General features: G+C 42.8%; 1 protein-coding gene and 1 pseudogene across 3 annotated transcripts in view; one reads left to right on the plus strand and one right to left on the minus strand.

Moving 5' to 3' along the window:
* The window catches only part of CACNB2 (calcium voltage-gated channel auxiliary subunit beta 2), a 396,022-nt gene that overhangs the window by 18,546 nt on the left and 362,779 nt on the right, over positions 1-14,697 (plus strand). The gene's annotated exons all lie outside the window — the stretch shown is intronic.
* On the minus strand, positions 10,911-11,716 carry LOC112402868 (signal peptidase complex catalytic subunit SEC11C-like; annotated as a pseudogene).

Genomic DNA, 14,697 nt, shown 5'->3' on the forward strand with positions numbered 1-14,697 from the left:
GTTTATATGAATTTATTTGTAAAACATTTAGAATAGTGGTTCTCAACTGGGGACAGTTTTGTCCCCCAAGAACATCTGGCAATGTCTGGAGATACTGCTGGTTGTAACAGCTGGAGGAGGAATGCTACTGGCGTTTATCCGGTGGGTGGAGACCAGGGATGCTGCTAGACATCCTACAATGCACAGAACGGCCCCCCAGCAAAGAATTCTCCAACCCGGGATGTCAACAGTGACGTGCTTGAGAAACCCTGATTTGAAACAATGCCTTGCTCCTGATAAATGTTATATTAGCTAGTGTGACTTCAATGTGTTATGTTAAAGATTCCCTCTCCACTCAGAGTGGAGATAGACAAGAATAAAAGGGAGAAAGGGGACCAGCGACTCTGTTCTGCATGTACACGACGGGTATAATGCTGAGAACTTTTAGGAGGGTTGCAGGTATTCGAGATGGTGTCTTTAAAACGTTTAGCCCAGTGCCTGGCATGTAGTAGGTGCTCAGTAAATGAGAGACTTTAGGACTACCCCACCTTTGTCATTGATCCCAGTGTCACCCTCTGCTTATTTTAGAGTTTGAGGGTAAAGGAGGGAAAAAAACAACAACAGGAAGATGATCACTGTGGGAGGGAAAAACTTTTATAGAGTCTTCTGTTGACTCATAACTGGGAGAAAATATAAAGTTCTTCAGGAAGTCCCTTGCTACCATCTCACCATCTGTGTCATTCCTGTAAAATGGTCCTTGAGTTTTAAGAGACTTATCTTGGCTTAGAGCTTTACATTTCCCTTCATATTTCCTTACGTCCTTGATACACGTAGAAAAGTACCAGCTTCCATTCCTTCTTGTACGTGACACCTGGTGACAGGAGAGCCCAGGGGACAGCTTGACTGTTTGGACTTTCTGACAAGGACACTTGGCCTAGACTCTGCTTTCTCCTCTCCATCCTGAGTGTCTGGGCATTGTGACCTCACCAGTTCTTTCCTAGAAAGTGCTATTTTCTCTGAGCCAGGGGTCCTCTTTTTCATGTAGGTGTGACCTTGAAGTTTACTGCCATTCAGATGTCTCACTCCCATGGAAGGATATGTCCACTCCTCTTTGGCCCAGGTGCTGTATCTGAAAACTGGCCAACCACTTCTTTAAAGCAACCCCCGCCAACCAAAACAAGCAAACTTTTCATTTGAAAGAAAAATAACGTAGATGGTGTACTAGAGCTGTTGTAACAAAGTACTGCAAACTGGGCGGCTTAAACAACGGAGATTTATTTATTTATTTATTTAAAGTTTTTTATTCATTCATTCATTTTTGGCTGCGTTGGGTCTTCGTTGCTGCACGCGGGCTTCCTCTAGTTGCAGCGAGCAGGAGCTACTCTTCGTTGCAGTGCGCGGGCTTCTCATTGCGGTGGCTTCTCTTGTTGCGGAGCACGGGCTCTAGGTGCGCGGGCTTCAGTAGTTGCAGCACATAGGCTCAGTAGTTGTGGCTCATGGGCTTAGTTGCTCCGTGGCATGTGAGATCTTCCTGGACCAGGGTTCGAACCCGTGTCCCCTGCATTGGCAGGCGGATTCTTAACCACTGCACCACCAGGGACGTCCCAAACAACAGAAATTTATTGTCACCTGTTCTGGAGGCTAAAACTCTGAGATCAAGGTACTGGCAGGGAAGGAAAGATCTGTCCCAGGCCTCTTTCCTTGGCTTGTAGGTGGCTATCTTTGTGTTCACATGGTGTTCTCTCTGTTGTGTGTTTGTCTGCAATTCCCCTTTTTATAAGGACACCAGTCATATCAGATTAGGCCCCATCCTAATGACCTCATTTTAATTTAGGTACCTCTATAAAGACCCTATATCCAAATAAAGTCATATTCTGAGGTACTGGGGCTTAGGACGTCAACATATGAATTTGGCAGGGGTGTAATCCAACCCATAACAGGTGGTCACTCTGTAATAATAAGCATCATATATAATTTGTTTTCTTATACCTTAAGTGTTTAACATTGATGATAGACTTACACTAAAAAGCACTGACCCCAAAATTAACACAAAAACATCTTTTACTGGAGTATTAAAAGAATAAAAAGGTGCATTTCCCTCACATATGTCAGTGATCCATATAGAAATGAAACAACCATGTATTTTGTAATCAGCCCATGAAACTAATATCTCAATTATGAACCCACTTTGATTTTCTTTATCATATGATCTTTTATTTGGAATATTCAGTTTCTTCAAAGTATAAAACCTCTTCCTAAGGCCTTGATCACTTATACCTAGGGACATGTCAGAGGTTTGTAAAACATTTCAAAGGCTCGAGGCTTTTAAACATTAAACTCATCAGAATAATCCAGAATCTGGTTCTCACTTTAGCATATGAACTGTTGCACATCTCCAGTAAGTGTTTTCTTTGCGCTCAGCTTCAGGACAACCACGAGTACACAGACATACAGACATGTATGCATATATGTGTGTGTGAGTATGTATTCTGTGGCTTCGAAGTTTTTCTTTTACCCTTTTCCCTCTCATATTTAAAAACAGAGCTGTAATTTAAAATGTAATTTTATGCCTAAATCATATGTGTCAAGATTGGAGCTACTGTTTTTAAATAATTTTTGTACTTGAATTTCTCACAGTGAATTACTGTCCATTGTGTTCCTGCAGTTATGACTTCAAGCTTATAGACGTTTAATAGCAAGAAGAATGAGGAAATAACATCCTCACTTAATCTTTCTCTCTGACAATTACAAGGAGAGCTGCAGCAAGGAGAAAAACCCATGGTGGGTCAGGATGCCCTGCTATGTGTTAGTTACTTGTGGGGAAAAAAAATCAAAGATCATAGGTCGTCTCTCGCTGATTTATTTGAGGATGCTTCCTGGTTCGCCAAGGTGAGGTTTATACAGAAGAACAGTACTCTTTTCGAGGTCTTATTTCAAGTGATGTTCCTTTAGGAAGCAGGCTGTGTTTAAGGAGTCCAGACTAGAAATCTCTATGAAGGGTTTCACAGTCAAGTGTGTTGTTAGGATCAACGGCTAGACACGTGCATTTTGGAAACCGTTCACAAGAGATTCTAATGCTCACTTATGATTAAGCGCTATTACCTGAAAGGGATCAAGGGATCAGAATGTATCATAAAGAAAAAAAATTAGGTAGCTAGTGGCTACTAGGGAAGTAGTCAACCAAGGCATGACTTACTGACTTATGAATGACCATTCCTGAAGTTGAAGTATACACTATAGTAGAAAAACAGAAGAAAGTCCTGTGTGAGCCCTGAGGAAGTGACCTTTTAATCTGAATAGGAAGGAGAGATAGCATCTAAGCATTTATCCCCCCAATAGTTTTCAGTTTAAAATTCCAATTTAAATGTAACAACTTAATTTAAAATTGAAAATTTTAATTAATAGTTTGAAACTTAAAATGTAAGTGTGCGGTGTGTTTCTGGGATGGTAAGTACCCATGTGCGTGGAACCAGGGCGTATGGAGAGATGGATGGGAGATGAAGTTGGGAACAAAGGAGTGATCTTGGGGGGCCGTGGGGTGTGGTGGCTTGAAGCAGGACCTTGTCTTCTTTGAAGAAAGAATTCAGCAAAGAGACAGAGATTGCGAAGCAGATAAAGTGTTTACTGGAAGCAAAGTACGTGTGGAAGAACACACAGGCAGACTTGGAGTGAGTCGAGCCCAATAGGGGTGGCTGTGATTGCTTACCTGGGGGCAGTTTTCCGAGTTCCCTTTGGTCAATTATCTCATTCATGCGCATATTGGTTCTGACTCAGGGCCCTACCCGATTGGCACATGCATCTTTCAGCCAAGATGGATTCCAGCGCAAGGGTTTCTGGGAGGTTGGCAGGACATATTATGGGCTGGCACCCCTTCCCTTCTCTGACCCCTGAGGAACTTTTCTGTGCACGTGTGGTCTGGGAGGTCTTGACCATGAGGATGAGAAAAATGTGCTCGCCTTATCTTTTACTCAAGCAGGGCTCTGCCCCTGTGGTATCTTTATCTCCAAGTGTCAACAAGAGACTGGTTACAGCTACTCAGCCTGGGGCCCTGCTAACTCCTGCCTCAGGAGGCCACCAGATCCCAGACGCCTCTGTGCCACGCTGGGTTGTGATGCAACGTCCTGGGGCGGGGAAAGGTTTGCAAGAATGCACTAATGGGTTGGCTAATTGGAAAAGCAACTGGTGTGAAAGAAACTATTTGAGGAAAAATGATAGAGACCGCTAACGTGTATTGAATGCTGACAATGTGCCAGCCACTCTCATAAGCACTTTTTTTCATCATTAGCACAACTCACTGAGGTGGACACCGTTAGAATCCTCATTTAAGAGCTGATGAGTTGAGGCCTACGAAGATGAATAATTTGCTCAAGTTCAGACACTTAAAAAGTACGCAGCATTTATTATGTCAAATTGGTGTCCTCTTGGGAATGTCTAGGTGTTTGTTGGGCAATGAGAAACTTTAGACAGTAGTGATGATACTCAGAATCTGGGAGAAGGTGGCATGGCGGTTCTGGGTCATGGGGCCAAGGGCAGCGACTGTGACTATTGACTCTTCGTGTAAGGTATGGGGTCCAGCCACCTAGCCAGGACTCTGCTAGGGCTGGACATAGGAGTGAGTCCCAAGGGCTGAGGTGGCCTCAGGGTCCAGCACCATCAAAGACTCAGGAGGGTCACCTCTTTAGTACTGAGCACATACGAAGAGAGAGAGGTGTTCACAGTTAGGAAATCTGAGTGGAGGTTTTGCAGGTGTTTTTTTTTTTTAATTTTATGGAAGTATAGTTGATTTACAATGTTGTGTTTAACTTCTGTACAGCAGAGTGACTCAGTTATACATATATACATTCTTTTTCATATTCTTTTCCGTTATGGTTTATCACAGGATATTGAATATCGTCCCCTGTGCTGTACAGTAGGACCTTGTTGTTTATCCATCCTCTATATACTAGTTTGCATCTGCTCATCCCAAACTCCCAATCCATCCCTCCCCCACGGCAACCACAAGTCTGTTCTGTATGTCTGTGAATCTGTTTCTGTCTCATAGGTATGTTGATTTGTGACATACATTAGATTCCACATATGAGTGATATCATATGGTATTTGTCTTCCTCTGACTCACTTCACTTAGTACGATCATCTCTAGGTCCACCCATGTGGCTGCAGATGGCATGATTTCATTCCTTTTTATGGCTGAGTAGTATTCCATTGTATATAGGTACCATTCACCTGTTATGGACAGTTAGGTTGTTTCCATGTCTTGGCTATTGTGAACAGTGCTGCTATGAACAGAGGGGTGCCTGGATCTTTCGAATTACAGTTTTGTCTGGATATATGCCCAGGAGTGGGATTGCTGGATCCTATGGTAGCTCTACGTTTAGTTTTTTACTCTCCACAGTGGCTGCACCAATTTACATTCCCACCAACAGTGTAGGAGGGTTTCCTTTTCTCCACACCGTCTCCAGCATTTGTTATTTGTAGACTCTTTAATGATGGCCGTTGTGACCGATGTGAGGTGGCACCTCTGTGGTTTTGATTTATGCAGGTATTACTAACTGTACCTGTCTTTACATTTTTCTATAGGTTTGAAAATTTTCAAAATAGCTAGGGGCAAGAGGAAGACGTAGGGTGGGTGGGAGTGGGCAGGGTGCGAGGTAAAGTGAAGGGCAGAAGCTCTTGTGAGAGAGACGAGGACCCCAGGGTGAGGCTCAGAGGGGGTGTTCGGTGAACACCTGCCCCACCGGCACACAGAGAACGGGCAATGTCGCACTCTCAGAGGTTCCATAGCCATGGCCGGCCTGCCTGCCCGCCTCTCCAGAGAGGTTTCTGGGCTGAAGGACCTGACAGAGCACAGCTAGAGGCAGAGGCTGATGTTTTCTACCGGCAACCTTATTAGGGTTTTGCATTTTTTTAAATTTGTTAAGAGTTTTCCAGTAGATAAAATAAAACCACACGCCAACACAATATAAGCAGGTTTTTCTCATCATCACCAAGTTGAAGAAGGTTAGAGGGATCATAGCCCCAGACAGCTGCTTCTCTTAATGTCATGTTGTGGCTTTTTCAGTGATGTGTGCAAACCCTTTTAAACCCGTGCTGCGACTAACAGCCGTTTCCCCCGGAGTAGAAGTAGTTAGCTCGTAGATGCTGAGAATCAGCCATTCTCTCTCTGTCTCAGGCCATTTGTTTGCGGGAGAGCAGTCATTTGAGAAAATTAGGTTGTTTGGTTACCGAGAGACACTGCCCTTTGCCCTATCTAATTACCCTCTTTTGGAAGAAGAATTGCTTACTGTCTGTTAGCTCTGCATGCTAATGGTCTTTGGGGAGCTGTTTACAATATTCCCATAAAACAGGTCAAAACAGTTTTACTAGCCTTTTCCACAGTTGCTCTCCATCGCAGTTAATACAGGAAGCGTCAGCATCCTGAAGATGTGATATGTCATAAAAATATAATAAACTGTATTTTAATGATTAAAAAAAAAAAGAAGATTGCATGTAGCCTGATTTTCAAACACAGTCGTTTCAGGACCACACACCAGTGTTTAGTCTTTTTTATTCAAAGCAGAAGAGCAACTGGGGATTGAAGGTTTGAAGGTATCTACACTTTCTTATGAAGTGATGCTTCTGACTAACTTTTGGTTGTTTATGAAAGCTACATGGAAAACAGACCAGGTACTGATATATCTGTACTTCCTGACTCTGCTAGACTTTATTTATACTGAGTTCTCTTTACTGGCCCTCATTTACCCAAAGTTTCTTGTTCATTCATTGATTCATTTATTCACCAACGTGTGGCATGTCTTTGCCAGGCACTGGGCCAGACAGAGAATAAAATAACCAGGTTCTTTCCAGTTTTAAGATAAGTAAGTCCTAGGGATGTAATGTACAGCGGGGTGACTGTCATTATCGATACCGTCGTGTATATTTGAAAGCTGCTAACAGTAAGTCTTCAACATTCTCATCACGAAGAAAACAAAATTGTAACTTTATGTGGTGGTAGATGTTAACTCGACTTATTATGGTGATCATTTCACAATATATACGTGCATCGAATCGTTATGTTGTACCCCTAAAATGAATCCAATGTGATGTGTCGATTATATCTCAATAAAATAACAAGGTGCCTAGGTTAAAATACTAAAGCATTTTATTGAATGTATTAGTGCTTTAAAGTCCACTGTTAGGAGTTTGGTAATAGAGGTGCTTGCAAAATGTGTTGGGTCCATGGGGCGGGGTGGGGGAGGAACTGATGAATTCTGTCATGGGAAGTGGAGGACATGTCACAAAGGAGGTCTGGTTTGAGCTGGATGTTGAAAGATGGGGAGAAATGTTCTAGGGGGAGAAACTGGGAAGGATGCGCCAGGCTGAGAAAGCTCGTCCTGTGTCAAGGCAGAAAAAAGGGCAGAAAAATGACACGTTCCATCTGCTGTGACTGGTGGGCGGGAGATGAGGCCAAACAAGTCTATGGAGGAACAGCATCCCTGCCCCGTGCGCCCCCTGGAGCACACCTGTGGGTCATCTGGCGTTTCCCGCCAGGACCGCTTCTGTCCCAGAGACGTTTCCCCATCTTTCCAATACCTTCGTCACATCCATCGGTTCTGCCTAAACTGTTCAGAACCTACTCCATCTCAATAGGCACCAAATAAGGGTTTTCTCTCTTAGCTCTCTCTTTACGTGGGGGGCATTTTAAAGGGCAAGATGGATATTAACAAATGCCATATGCCTTCGAACTTACCTTCAAACTGATGTTAGGTTGACCGTGGATGTTTACATTTCTGTGGTTTGAAGAGTTGTAGGTTTCTGGGTCAAAAATGTGTTTTGTTTTAGATTTCATGTCAAAAACGATCTCTTGAGAAAGTTGTATAATTTAAAAAGCGGGCTCTGAATAGGAGTTGACCTTATATCCATAATATATGACTATATATGTACATATATATGTATAAATGTGTACACATTTCCTTCTATGTATGACTTTCGGGCTAATGTATATATTCTAACATTATTATTAAGGTCATAAGTATTTCTGTTGTAAGTTGGCAGTGATCAATCGTAAAACATCCAAGCAGTTCAAATCTGAATTAATTGATAAGCACATCTCTTTAGGAGTTCCTTTATTTTAATCTCCAAACATAACTCTTCCTGGATATGTGTTTAGGAAATTGTGTACACTTTCTTACTTTGAGGATAGTTATTTGTGCGCCAGTTCTTTTGCCTGAAGAGGTCTAGTCCTCAGTGGGAAAGAGGAGGCAAAAAATGTTGAGGGTCCCCAGACCTCCGCAGAGGGGCAGAGAGAAGCAAAGAATTGAACAGAGCTGGGAAGTGCTTTGAATTCTCTCTCAAACTTCTAGGTCCCAGTGGCTTCCCATTTTCCTTCCCAATTACTGAGACTAAAACCGGAAGTTTCTAGAGCCCTGAGGCCAGGCCTCCCCAATCCCCGTTACCCCACCCCCATCCTGTTTTTAAAGGGAAAGTTGCCTAGAATCATTCCCTAAGGAAACAATGGAACAGATTGGGGATGGTGGGAGAGGGGATTGCCAGACTGGGGGGCACACCCGGTGTTTTCTTTCTCACTGACTGCTCAACCCTGCAGCTCATTTCAGAAATGCTTGCGTTGACTGTGGAAGTTGACTGTGGAACAGATTAGCCTAAATAACCTTATTATACTAATAATAACTGCAGTAGCATAGAATCTCAAGGAAATTCAGGAGTGATAATACTGGGTCATTGGTAGTAATTTTTTTTAAAAAAAACTAGCTCCTTTTGTTTGATAAATGTGACCTGTATTAGAAAAAATACGTCCTGTTGTGCATGAGGACAACAGGTGATTCCACTTCAGATATCTGCTATCATCATCCTTGTTATATGTTTCAAATACATCATAAAATACAAATATAATATTTATAAAATACAAATATGATATTTATATGTTTATTCTCGTTGAGGCTCTGCTACTCAGTACCTCTGTGACCTGGTAAAGTTACTAGAACTCTCAGGTCCTCTGGGAAGAAGGATAATAATACAGAACTGGTAGGGGAAGCAGGCATTCAGCTTGGTCACAAACACATCTATTCTCTGAGGGAAGACAAAACATCCACTAAGTGATTGCAGCTTTAAGCCAGGTGTCATATCAAAGGACCTGAGTGCAAAACTACCTGCTTAGCCAAGCAAATGAGGCGTCTCCCCCAGGTCCCCACCCACCACCTGTTCCAAGCAGTGTTTGTTCTAAGCGCCTTTGGTGTGGAAGTTCTGGGAGAACCGTTTGTGATGCCTCCACATCTAAGAAAAAATCATGCAGACGTTCCATATTTCCTGGAGCCGGATTTGTTTTTAACCGTTGTTGTTTGCCTGTTTTTTACTTCCTTTGTCAAAGGCTGCTCAGGAGGCTGGTAATAAGGCGGAAGGCAGGGCTGCTGAATAAATCAGCTACTAGGAGGGTTTTTAATCAACAGACAATGTGATGTTTTTTTCCCCAGAAATTGATTTTGAGCAAAGCATTTTACATCAAAGGGCCTTCATTCAGCAAAAATGTGATTTCTGGGTGATATCTTAGCCTAGATCTGAATCCCCCCTTCTCTTTTTTTTCCCCCTGAATCTATACTTAGAATCCATCGATCACTTTTCACTGCCATTGTTTTCATTCTCTGCCTCAGGAGCTAAAGGATCCATTTTGTCCATTCAGTTTTCCCCATTTTACTCAGACATTGAATGCAAGCTTTCAGTTTTTTGATCGACATGCTTTCTTCTTCAGGTGCTGTGTCCCCATGGAAGATTGGCCTAGGTGATTTAGTGGAAAATTAGTTGGACCATCGAAATCCAGTTTGAAAAGCAAATGTGTTATTTTCCCCAAATGTAAGCACCTGGAGAATGATTTTTAACTGTGGCACCTTTACGTAGGCCAGTGGTGATAATTTGACCAGGGCTTGGGTTTCCCTGCAAAGACCTGATAAAACCTACTTAATCTGGAGACTTGTTACTTTTCCACAGTCTGTTCACAGCCAAGAGAGTTTTAAAAACAACGGTTTTCTTCTGTTTAGTTCATTTTAAATCCGCATCTTGAGTATACATGATAAATGGTGATTGGGCGCCCAGATTAGCCTAAATAACCTTATTATACCAATAATAACTGCAGTAGCATAGAATCTCAAGGAAATTCAGGAGTGATAATACTGGGTCATTGGTGGTAATTAAAAAAAAAAAAACTAGCTCCTTTTGTTTGATAAATATGACCTGTATTAGAAAAAGTACATCCTGTTGTGCATGAGGACATCTACGTGTTTACCAGGTGATTCCACTTCAGATATCTGCTATCATCATCCTTGTTTTATGCTTCAAATAAATCATAAAATACAATTACAAACATAATATTTATGTGTTTATAATACTATAATTTATAAATGCAATTTATAGATTATTATATTAGAAATACAATATAATTGATAAATACAATCTAAATACTTATAAAGTATATGATATATTAAATAAATAATAAAATATTCAGTAGTTTTTAGAACCTGCTGAAAATATCGGTTATCATTCTTGTATTTTGTTTATTTTCAGTGATGAATCATTTATTCGAACAAGACAAAAATGTCTCCACGTTGTTTCCTTTTACACAGAAAGAGGAACATTTCAAATATATTAGCTTCTCTCTGTTTCAACGGGATGTATTTCCGTCTGGTCCCAGGAACTGCCTTTCACTTTAGGGCTCACGTTTTGGTAACACATACGCACCCATTACAGCCAAAAGAGCACACCTGAATCTTATCGGTTATCATTCTTGTATTTTGTTTATTTTCAGTGATGAATCATTTATTCGAACAAGACAAAAATGTCTCCACGTTGTTTCCTTTTACACAGAAAGAGGAACATTTCAAATATATTAGCTTCTCTCTGTTTCAACGGGATGTATTTCCGTCTGGTCCCAGGAACTGCCTTTCACTTTAGGGCTCACGTTTTGGTAACACATACGCACCCATTACAGCCAAAAGAGCACACCTGAATCTTATCGGTTATCATTCTTGTATTTTGTTTATTTTCAGTGATGAATCATTTATTCGAACAAGACAAAAATGTCTCCACGTTGTTTCCTTTTACACAGAAAGAGGAACATTTCAAATATATTAGCTTCTCTCTGTTTCAACGGGATGTATTTCCGTCTGGTCCCAGGAACTGCCTTTCACTTTAGGGCTCACGTTTTGGTAACACATACGCACCCATTACAGCCAAAAGAGCCTGAATCTTGGATGGCCGTTTGTTATTATGGTGACCATAGCAACCTATGGTAAAAACCCTCCGGCTCTCCCCAGCATGTCCCTCTTTTCGAGCCAGCTCTGGCCTTCTTTGTACTAGCCTCTATCCCCAACACCATGATTATCTCCCCTGGTCAGAAATTTGATGTCTCCATTATCTTTTTCATGAGCTTTGATAACTCTGTGAACTATTGGAATGTCTCGTCTCTTGACTTTAAAAGCAGCGATTTCAGCAGCTCTAATCAGGTGTTCCAGGGAATTTGTTAGGAACAGAAGGTGACCCCTGTGAAAGGCTGGCCCACGCTGTCACTCAGCACCACCACGATGGGACTCTCGCTGCCAGGGAGGACGATCAGCCCTTTCCAGATCCTGAGCGCAGAAGACACGGTCATGGCGAAGTTTAAGACCAAGTAATAGAGCTGGTGCTTGTTCATCTTCCTCGGGTCCCCAAAGGTGTCCAAGCCGGACGCGGGGAGATGTGACCCCACGGTGCCCATGCGCACCGTGCCGGGATCGCTGGGGGCCGAGGTGGCCCGCGGGCTCCGGGTGTCACAGACAGCTGCGGAGCACCGGCCAGACCCCCACCCAACGGCCTCCATCATTCTTGTTTTCTGATTAAATGCAGGTGGTTTTCTCTGAATATAAAATTAATATGCGCTCACTTAAAAATAGTTCGGAAAAGAAAGATTGCCCGTGATTCCACGACCCAGATCTATTTACATTTTAAGATAACATGTGGAGAATGGGTGATAAAACATATGGTTACAATATTGCCCTCTGAATAAAGTCCTCTGATTGAGTTCAACTTCAGTTTGGAGGACTTCACTCATCGATTGTAGACTTTTGACCAAATGCTTGTATTTTATAAGGTGGGTATTGTATACAAGGTAGTGCAGACTGAGTCCTTCATTAGAAAATTTGACTTCTTGGATCACAGCATTTGTTTCCTTGGTCGTCATTTGTACTTACGGACCCGTTCTTCCCCTTTGTTCACATCTCCCCTCCAGTTTCCCTGTGTTCATCTTCGGAAGGATCCTTCTTTCTGGAAGGGACATCAGTTAGAATCCTCTGTGGCAGGAGCCTGCACACGGGACCCAGTCTGGCTTAAGCAAAAAGGAGGTTTGGGGCTCATTGAACTTTCAGGCCCAGGCGTCAGTGACTGGAAGGGCACCTCTGTCCTTGGGCGCCTGGTTTCTCTCCATCTCTCGCCTCTGCTCCCCCCCGTGTGTGCTTCATCCTCAGCCCTAGGTGGTGGCACGATGGTGCCCGACAGCATCAGGCTTCCATCCTTCCAAGTTCACGTTCCGTTGCCCCTCACTGTGACTTGAGTGATTGTTCAGCCGTGGATGGAGAGCTCAGGCTGTGGTCTCTGATCCACTGATGGGCCAGACCCAAGCTGCACGCTCACTCGGGAGGATGAAGAGGCAGGGAGAAAAGTCAGCTCCACATAAGACACGTGGATTAGGAGGGAGAAAGGTGGCGACTTCCAGGGGAATATCCAAGAGCTGTTACCAGGGGAAGAGTGAACGGGTTTAGGATGGTGGCGAAAAGAGCTGAGGTCCACTTCAGAGGATGAATGAAGCCTTTAGACCTGTGAGCTCTCAGGTTCCTAGGGGGGCTCAGGAAAACACCATACCCCAGGTGTAGGTGCATGGAGAAATCATTGCAACCCCTCAAGCCTTCTTCCAACCGTGCTATGCTTTCTCCCATCTAGAAGCAGGTGGATTCCTAGTGGGAATGAGTGAGTCTGAGAAAAGATATCTTCCTGGAAATATGTATGTACATTTATGTGTCTAGAAATATGTGTTCATGAGCATGTGTGCTGCCCCTATAATTTTGAAAGGATCAAATCTTAGTCTTTGTTATAAAACCACTCCAGTTACCAGTGTAAAATTAGAATGTTTCAGTGGTGTATGTGTGCGTTATATGTGTTGGTGTATGTGTGTTGAAAAAGCCCATGTGGGCACCAGAGGACTGGGCTAAATCTATTTATCACGGTCTTAATAAAATTTGAGTGGCACTAATGTGCTCAAGGCAGAGGAGAGAGTTTGGCTGGTTTTAGAAACCAAGAAGTTGTGTTCTTGATTTTTTTTTTTTTTTAGCTTGAATATAGTATTGTCAGGTTTTACCACAAGACTAGACACCTTAAGGGAATTTAATGAGATGTTTGAGAATCTTACTAATTGGGGCAAATTAAGATATCAAGATTGAGATTGTATTTTTTTTTAAGGAGTAATCATAACTTTTGCTTGGGATCTTAATTCAGCGGAAAGGAAGGTTTCATTTGCTGGTTTGTGAGGTGTTCGACACAGTGTGCGTTACCATTGGCTTTGTCATTAAAAGTACCCGCGACACCCATCCAGAGAAAACTGTTGTCCTTGTTCTCAGATCTCTGTAGTAAGGATTTTTTTGGTTGTGAATGTCAGAATCCCATCTGAAACCCACATAAGCAAAAGGGAATTTGTTTCCACTCATAACTGTCAAAGGCTTGGATGTTATTAGAAATGATAAGATGCTGGTAGGACTGTGTCTCCTGCCTAGGTATTGGAGTCTCTCCTACCGCAGACCAGATTTCACCGTGTAGTCCGGGACATAACCATTGGAAGCCCCAGGCTCCCTTCCTGCCATCTTTGATAACGAATAAAAGGCTGTTGCTTCCTGATCCCCTTTTCTAATTCCATTTCAAAGAACCACCGAGAAGGACTCTTCATTGACCTGCTTTAGTTCAGGTACCGCCTTTTGGACCAGTCTCTGTGGGCAAGGATGAGGTAGCATGGTGGACCAGTTTGGCTAAAATGTGTGTGTCAAGGGTGGGCAGATGGCGTGGTTAGAGTGGGGGAAGGACAGACCAAGGAAGGAGGGTGTGGGTTGCTATCAGAAGAAGTCAAAAAGGAGTGCACGGCAAGCCAGTTATCAGTGGAAAGAGTTGATTTCTGTTACCCACGATGCTCGTATGAGCGCCTCTTCAGAAAGCAGACATCTCAGAGACATGGGTCCTTTATCACACTCTCTGTCTTCCCCATGAAGTAATGGAGCCTCACTGGAGGCACAGATCCAGAAGGAGGATCGAGCAAGGTGGAAGGTTAAAAGATCTACTCTCTCGGGGAATTACATAACCAACATCTTTCAAGGTGTGAAAAGCTAGCCCTTCCATCTGAGTAGTTGATCGAAAATGCTTTTATCTTGGATTTCACTCTTCCCCTTAGGTTCCATTCACATTGGGCTTTCTAGTTTCCCAGGCCTGTTTTCATACACCATTTCTTTCCAACTATACAGTCTCTTCTGAAGGTCTGGAAATAGAAGTTCAGAGAAGTTTGGCCCAAGGTCCCAGAGCTAGGAAAGGACAGAGGCAGGGTTTAACTCCGGTGCTCACCACACCACACCAGGCTCTCTTGGTCGTTAGGTTCTGTTTTCATCTTAGTGTCACGAGTATTCACTGTTAAAAGCCTACACCTGTTTTACTTTACCTTCAACGTGT

The sequence above is a fragment of the Neophocaena asiaeorientalis genome, unplaced genomic scaffold (assembly GCF_003031525.2).
Source record: "Neophocaena asiaeorientalis asiaeorientalis breed wild unplaced genomic scaffold, Neophocaena_asiaeorientalis_V1.1 scaffold4, whole genome shotgun sequence".
Lineage (NCBI taxonomy): Eukaryota > Metazoa > Chordata > Mammalia > Artiodactyla > Phocoenidae > Neophocaena > Neophocaena asiaeorientalis.